Source organism: Triticum dicoccoides, chromosome 5A, assembly GCF_002162155.2.
Source record: "Triticum dicoccoides isolate Atlit2015 ecotype Zavitan chromosome 5A, WEW_v2.0, whole genome shotgun sequence".
Taxonomy (NCBI): domain Eukaryota; kingdom Viridiplantae; phylum Streptophyta; class Magnoliopsida; order Poales; family Poaceae; genus Triticum; species Triticum dicoccoides.
In genome coordinates this window covers 577,636,643-577,644,801 of record NC_041388.1, presented here as the reverse complement: position 1 = coordinate 577,644,801, position 8,159 = coordinate 577,636,643, and the positions used below count along the sequence as shown (strand labels likewise).

The 8,159-nt window shown below is 52.0% G+C and overlaps 1 protein-coding gene and 1 pseudogene across 1 annotated transcript in view; both read right to left on the bottom strand.

The window, feature by feature from the left end:
• Nucleotides 1-262: 262 nt before the first annotated feature.
• On the bottom strand, nt 263-401 carry LOC119304607 (annotated as a pseudogene).
• A 1,688-nt stretch (nt 402-2,089) lies between these two features.
• The window catches only part of LOC119302995 (histidine--tRNA ligase, chloroplastic/mitochondrial-like), a 10,710-nt gene continuing 4,640 nt past the window's right edge, over nt 2,090-8,159 (bottom strand). Inside the window, exon 2 of the mRNA XM_037580071.1 lies at nt 2,090-2,315. The gene's annotated coding sequence lies outside the window, so the exon portion shown is untranslated. The remainder of the gene's footprint in view (nt 2,316-8,159) is intronic.

Sequence of the window (8,159 nt, the reverse complement as noted above, 5' to 3'; positions counted from 1 at the left end):
TGGCCCAGTTTGCCACAGATCTGGCACTGGATCCTAGGTGCAGGGGCATTGTTGTTGTAGTTGCCCCCGCCACCATTGTTGTTGTAGTGGCCGCCTCCTCCTTGTCCATCGCGGCCGCCAGGCTTGATGTAGAGGCGACCACGGTCACCACTGTTGTTGTCGTTGCCGCCGCGGCCACGGCCACGGTCACCACCGCGCCCGTGGCCTCTGGTGGCAGCGTTCGCGGAAGACTGCGACACTCTGCCGCGAAGCTTCATCCTCGTCTCAAAGCTGATGAGCTGAGAGAACAGCTCCGGCACGGTGATCGGCTCCACTCTGGAGCACATAGCAGAGACCACCGGATCAAATTCCTCGTCCAGACCAGCGAGGATGTGAGAGATGATGTCATCATCGTCGATCTTCTTCCTTGCAGCGATGAGTTCATCGCACAGAGACTTAACTTTCCCGACGTAGTCGGTGATAGAGGATTCCCCTTCTGCAGATTGGCGAGGGCGATGCGCACGTTGACAGTCTGGGCACGGGTGTGAGACGTAAGCATCTCTGCAATCGTGTTCCGGAGCTCCGCCAACGTATGACAGGTAGCGACCTGGACGACCATCTCACGGGGCAGAGTTGTCAGAAAGTAAGAAAAGACTTGCTGATCTTGAGCGTACCAGGTCTGGAACTCTGGTTGGGCTTCTTCGTCTTGGTTTTGCCATCGGATGTGGCTTCTTCAAGGTGCATGGGTGGCACCTGGTGATCGAGGTCGAGGTACTGCTCCATGCGGGCACCTCTGATCGCCGACAGAACCGTCGCCCGTCATAGGGCTTGGTTGTTCTTGCTGAGCTTCTCGGAGACGGCGTGCACAAACGGAGAGGATGGGAAGGAGTTTGAAGGTGTCGCCATGGATGATCTCGAGAAGTGTTCTGATGACCATGTAAAAACTAGAGTTGGCTGCGTTAAGCGTGTTGCCTCCTGGCAGGGACGCCTTCGTGTTTATATAGGCAAAGCGATTACAAGATATGGCGCAGGTGGTTGATTGGTTATCAACTTGTCCTCTACTCCAAGCTATACATGAAATAGAGTATATCCTACCCAACAACCTGCGCCTCAGTTCCAACAAATACAACTATGTTACAATGTCACGATGCAACTACGGTCCTACACTTTTAACAGAACGGTCACATCAATTACATGTGGGAACACAGTCTCGAGGCAGACCGTGTCATTGGGATGCGGTAGTCCTCCGTCACAGCGGTATGGTCTGGCTTTTGCCTCCCAACGCGTGATATTGGTCCAGTTATCAGTACTAGTAGCATAAAGGACACGATACGTGATGATTCCAAAGTGGTTATCCCTGCTGCAGTCAGATGGTCTAATGCAGGGATTGAGGGAGGCGATATTAAAGTTCCTGATACCTCTCGTTCCCATACATTTGAGATTGCCAACCGTAATGCCGGGAAACCAAGCAAGTCGTAAGCAAAGTAAACACAGGGAAGAAGGAAAGCAGGAAGGCATGCCATCCGAGCTTTCGTATTTATCTCCTCTTCCGTTTGAGCTAAGCTATTGTCGAAAGATACATGTCAGTTCTACACATGGGATGGGAGGCTCCAGCTTTCAATGCAAACTTATGACGGTACTGCCATACATGTCAAGCATAAACTTGGTGTCAATTGCTGTTGTATGTACGTTTTACAAATTACTGTGTGATGCTTATATTGGTTTTCCACACAACAAAGATCAGGGAACGCCACGCATTTGCATGCGGATTCCGGAAGAAAATGAGTTAACCATCAGCTCAGAAGGATTAGACTGTGTTTGACATTGCAGTGGATTACTCCCTTCGTTTTTTCTAGTTTACATATAAGATTTGATCAAAGTCAAACTTTGTAAAGTTTAACTAACTTTATAGAAAAAATTATCAACATCTACAATAAAAGAGTTATATGTTATGACAATTAATTTCATCATGCATCTAATAATATTGATTTCATAATGTGAATGTTGATATCTTTTCCTACAAAGCTAGTGAAACTTTACAAAGTTTGACTTTGACCAAATCTTATATGCAAACTACAAAGAAACGGAGGAAGCATCATAATCCCATGTGCTTAACATGTTTCTGCCTGTGCATTTTTGGGACTAATTTTCCATCGCAGATTATCTATAGATGTATATAATAAAAAGTAGCTCGAGACAATGTCGTCGATGGTCGAGGACAAGGTTTAGATTGGTCGAGGACAAGGTTTAGGTTGGTCCCTCGAGACAATGTCGTCGATGTCCCTCCTTCGCCGGTCATCACATGTTGCCATCATCCACTAGCCTCTGCCCGCGACCTGCGTGAAGGAACAACACATTGTGACGACTAAAGGGAACGTATGGGAAGAGAGTAATAGACGAGGGAGGGAGAACATGGCTCTTGATCCTTTCTTAGGGCCCGAGATTTCTTTTCTAGAAATGTGAGAGTAGAAAGAGGGGTACTCAGGAGGGCTTACCGATCGAAGAAAGGAAGAGGGCAAACCAAAGGTGCTGGAACTGAAAGTCTCTGGATACTCGTTCCCTTTGGGCGCCCCCTGCCCCTCCTTTATGTACAACACAACGCACTGCAGTTTAGACTGGGTTTTTCTTGGTTAATAACGCTAGCCACCGGTGCCACCCATGAATCTTTGCAAGTGTCGGCTACATCTACCATCAAACCGTCACCGGAACCATCCATATATTTATTCTCAAAACTGTAATTCTGCTCGTTTTGCGATTGCTTGCCGGAATAATATTCGTAATTCATTATCAGGTTGACTCTGCTTCGTTTTCTATTTTTATTTTGAGTTAGTAACCTTAGGGAGATGGCTTACTGATTTGCTATCGCGATGTCTCAGTTTCGTCACCGCTGTCCACCAAATCAACGCCCCTTGTCAGAAGATCTCGACATCGATAGTGCTATCAAAAGACATGATCGTTGCAATCGTCCATGTTGGTACTACCAGAGCATTTAGCGTGCAAGCCACAATGTATGGTTACGGTTAACCGTTGAAGTGAACATATCTTCTTGGGTTTGACATATGGGCCGGGGTGGAGCGTGTGAAGTGAACGCCGACATTGTTTGATCTGCTTCTGTAGTATGTCGCCACATCTGTTCAGTCTTTTGTAAAGGTCTGCATTCCTGAAGCATGTGAATTTCAAATGCTTGGTTGTTGTCCCTGGGTCGAAGCATTTGGGTCATGTGTTTTTTGAAAGATCCAGCAATCGCTGGCTTTTCATATCATTAGCAGAAAGCAGTGGGAAAACAAAGGTGTGTTGGAAGGTCCTAAGACCAGTACAGAAAAGATTACAACAAGCTCAGCTTCGGTCTAGGCTTTGCTGACCGAAAAAGTGGAAAAAAAACAATGGCCTATATCTCATGGCCGATCCCAGAAGGGTCTCTCCAAGCATGCTGCGCCCGCCTGCCGCCAAAGATGCACTGAATTTTCGATGGCCTTGGCGATGTCCCTTGCAGCCGGCTGCTTGCCTCTCAAAATGCAGCTGTTCCGCTCTTTCCATATCTCCCAGCAAGTCAAAAGCATGATCGTGCTGGCGCCCTTCCGTTTGGCCGGCGGGGTCTTGCTGATCATCCGTTGCATGATCGCTGTAGAGTTGGAATTTTGCCATGAGTGGTGTGGAGCTAGCTGCCGGCATCCTTCTCTTGATCCCATCAAGCCCGAGACCTCAAGCGGTGTTTGGCATGACCAGAACAAGTGGTGGGTCGACTCCAGGTTGCTGACACAAAACTGGCAGAAATAGATGTTTGGCCAACCGCGCCGCTGGAGATGATCATTTGTCCAGAGGCGATCTTTCAGTAACAGCCAAGCGAAGAATTTGATGTTTCCTGGTGCGCATGTTTTCCAAACGAGCTCATCCAAAGCTGATAGGATCCGTCCCTGGAACTGCACGGCATATGCTGACTTTGATGTGTATTTGCCTGTTTCCTCGTGGTTCCATCGGATTGTATCCCTTTCTCCCTCCCGGAGCTCCGGGGCAGCGGCGATGATCAAGCGGTTGAGCTGGATGAACTGCTGCAGCAGCGGCTGCGTGTCTCCATGTCTCAGGTCTTCATTCCAAGTATCGTTTCTAAGAGCTTCTCGAACTGTCCTGTTTTTGCGCTTGGAGTGGTTGAGGAGGGCTGGGTAGGCAGTGGCCAGCGTGATTGGGCCGATCCAAGAGGAGTGCCAGAACAGGGCTGTTGAACCATCCCCAATTGTTACCGTCGTCGCAGCCGCAAACAGAGCTTTGTCTTCCCCGTTGCATGGTGGTGTCGTGCCCACCCATGGGCGGTCCGGATCAACCCAGGGGATCCAGAGCCATCGCAGTCACAAGGCACGGCTGAAGCGGTCCAGGTCCGGGATGCCCAGGCCCCCCTGGAGGTTGGCGCACACACCACGGGCCAGCTTACTTTGCAGCTGGCCCCCATCAGCTCGTCGTCCCGTTTCCATAGGAACCGGCGTCTGCACTTGTCAATTTCTTTCAGTAGCTTCTTTGGAACTTTTAGTACAGTGAGCGCAAAAGTTGGCATGGCGCTGAGAACACTTCGAACCAGCACTCTCCTACTTGCAATGGGAAGTAGCTTGCCCTTCCAGCCAGCCAACCTGGCTTTGATTCTATCTAGGATGAACTGTAGGTTTGCCAGCCTCAGCCGGGTGATGGTGATTGGGAGCCCAAGGTATGTAGTGGGAAACTGTCCTAGATTGCCTCCAAAATTGTGTAGCACAGTCAGTAGGTCAATATTCTCGCATCTAATGGGGAGGGCCGACGATTTTGAAGGGTTTATATGCAGTCCCGTTGATTTGCCGAAGTCTTGGAGGATGTCTAGGAGTGCATCTACCTCGTGTTGCACTGGGTTGGCGAAGATGACCGCATCGTCAGCGTAGAGGCTAATACGAAGTTTTAGTTCCCTTCCTGGTATAGGCGCAATTAGTTGCCGCTGGGTGGCCTCCCGTAGAATGTGATGCAGGGGGTCGATCGCTAGGATGAATAGAAACGGCGAAAGGGGGTCGCCTTGTCGCAGTCCTCGACGGTGGAGGATTCGCCGGTCGGGGATGCCATTTAGCAGGAAGGACGATGATGAGGTAGAGAGTAGGAGGGCAATCCAATCTCTCCATCTAGCGCTAAAACCTAGCTTTTGCAGCAGCTCTAACATGTATTCCCATGATACATTGTCGAATGCCTTGGCAATGTCCAGTTTTAGTAGCAGGGCCGGGGTTTTCTTTCTATGGAGTGCCTTGACACAATTCTGGACGTAGAGGAAGCTATCATGGATACACTTGGTCCGGAGAAAGGCCTATTGCGCTGGGGAGACTAGCGTATGGATCACCGTGGCCAGTCGCATTGTGAGCACCTCTGCAATAAGCTTGGCGATGGAGTGGATTAAGCTGATGGGTCGAAAATTCGCAATGGAGGAGGCTCCATCCTTCTTTGGGATCAGGGCCACCAGGGCCGTGTTGATGGATGCAAAATTTGTACCAACTAAGTTGTAGAATTGGCTAAAAGCTGCCATGATGTCGTCCTTGATGATAGTCCAGCAGCTTCTGAAGAAAATGCCCGAGAAGCCATCCGGTCCTAGTGCACGCTCAGCTAGAGAGGATTTGATCGCGAGCCATACTTATTCTTCGGTGAAAGGGTTATCTAGGCCACCCCCTTGCAGGTGAGGTAGGTCGAGGGAGTTCTAGTGGATGGTGGTGTCTCGACGGGCCGGCGTCCCCAGCAGGGAATTAAAATGATAATAGATCAGTGCTTCCTTATCCTCCTGAGATGTGGTCACACCTGTAGGTCCATGTAGGGTGTGGATGAACTTCTTCCTATTTCTAGAGTTGATCTTTGCCTGAAAGAAGGCGGCCGGGGCATCTCCGGCGCGCAGCCATGTAACTCGGGAGGCTTGTCGTTTTCTAGCCCTCTCGATTGCGGCTAGCCCTAGAATGCGCAGCTTGAGGGATTTGCGAAGGTGGAATTCCGTATCTGAGAGCGCCCTTTTTTCTTGTGCTACATCAAGGCGCAGTACGATTTCGGTGGCGAGGTGTAGTTGCATCTTGGCATCGCTGAAAAGTGATTTACTCCAGATCTTTAAGTCTTTGGCCACCCGGGCCATCTTGATGTTCAGCCTGGCGAAAGCGCAGCGCGCCGGCGTGGGGCGATTCCATGCCCGCTCTAGGTTTCATGGAAATGTGGATGCTTGGGCCAGAACGCTTCAAATCTGAACCGGGCTGGCTGTCGAGGGGCTGCAGTTGGTGCCAGGAGTAGGGGGCAGTGATCGGAGCAAGATGTGGAGGCTGCGTGGAGGAGGTAGGTCGGGAACAGGCTCTCCCAGGCGATGGTGCAGTAGAATTTATCTATGCTAACTAGTGTCGGGACTCGTCGCTCGTTACTCCAAGTGAAACGATGATTTTTGCATTTGATTTCACGCAAACCAGCTGCATCTATGGCTGCTCTGAACTTTCCCATGATCCGGCGATTTATGTTACTGTTGCTTTTATCCCTAGCCTCGTAGATGATATTGAAATCGCCATTGATCAACCACGCTTCGCCAGGTGGGGGCGCAACGCTTGCAAGCTCGGCGAGGAAGTCATCCTTCCGTACTTCATCAGCAGGCCCATAGACCGTGGTCAGCCAGTCGGAAGTCGCGGAATTTGCAAGCGTTACTCTGGCGGTGATTGAGAATTGCCCTATAGCTTGAGATTGGACGGAGACAAGAGTGGAGTTCCAGAAGATTGCAATCCCTCCACGCGTCCCCATCGCTGGGAGGATGACACAATCGTCAAGCCTTGCACCTCCTACCTCTCTAGCTAGGGCCGCCGACCAGCAATCTATCTTAGTCTCCTGAAGGCATAGGATTGCAAGCTTGTGTGTGTTGGCAGTGTCGCAAATGACTGCACGGCGCGCCGGTGTGTTTAGGCCTCGGACATTCCAGCTCATGACGGGGAAGTTAGTGTCAATCATGGGTAAACCAATAGACACTCATCATGCTAACTACAGATAGGCGGAACCGGCCATTTTGTCGACGACTGTCACTCGTTGAAAGGAAATACAGGTACACATTTGGACTGTCCTGGGGTTGCCGGCGGCCACCAATAGGCCCAAAACCCCGCCGGCAAACAACTATCCTCCTACCCACTCTACGGTTACAGCAATCTTGACACATGAAGGAACCTACGCTACTCCAGCACCATGTTGGTCATCGTCGATGGGGAGAGCTGCGGGAGGCAACTAACATGGGGTAACAGAGGGCCCCGGGGCCTCATCTACGTGGTCGTTGACGCCGGCGATTGCCTTGAGCGCTCTGGGGTCGAGGCAGGTGAGCTTCGCTATGGCAACAATGTCGGAGTCCGTCAGCGGTTCGTCGAAGCGGCGAATGAGGGCCTCCGCTGCCTGGGCCGTCATCTTCTCCTTTGGGCCAAGGATCCCAAGCCCGTGCACCTGACGCAGCGTCGCCCTCTGGGAGACTGGCACTGGTGATGGATTGCTGGCTTGCCTGAGGCTCTATCGAGTTGGCTTGGGCACTACCCTGGTCTTGAGGGGCGTCTTGTCTCTGACCGGCTGCCGGCCGATCACTGCTTGGGGCAAGGGCGCGAAGAGGGGCGGCTCTGCGTCTGCGGCATCGCCCTGGAGCTGCATCTCTGTGACCTTCTGGGTGACTTTCTCCTAACTGCACCGCATGCGTGGCCGCCGTCTGGGGGGTGTGGCGTGCTAGGGAGAGAGCAGGCCCCAGGTCCAGGGAGCCGCTGCTGTCCCTCCTTCATCAGCGTCGAAGGCGAGCGGCTTGGCCAGCTTGGCGGCTATCATCTGGTCGATCACCGGAGCCTGGGCGTCGGCGGATAATAAATCCAAAGGAAAGGTCGACAAAATGATTCAATCTGACTTTATCGGGCGGGGGAGGCAGGGTGTCTTGGGCGCCCTCGAAGAACTCGGCCACCGGGTCTGCGCCAGGGGCCGGTGCAGTGCGCTTGGCGAGCTGGCGAGGCGGGGCGAGGACGGAGACGCCGCTGCTCGTGCCTTCACCGTCGTGGAGTCGCCTGCTCGGCGCGGTCTTCTTTCCCTTTGGCTTTGATGGGCGCGTCGAAGCCGCGCGCGTTGCCGGTTCCTTGCTCTTGCCGGGGGCGTCGGGCAGAGTCTTGTCGCTGCACATGTGTCTTCCGCGTGACGCACCTTGCCGATGG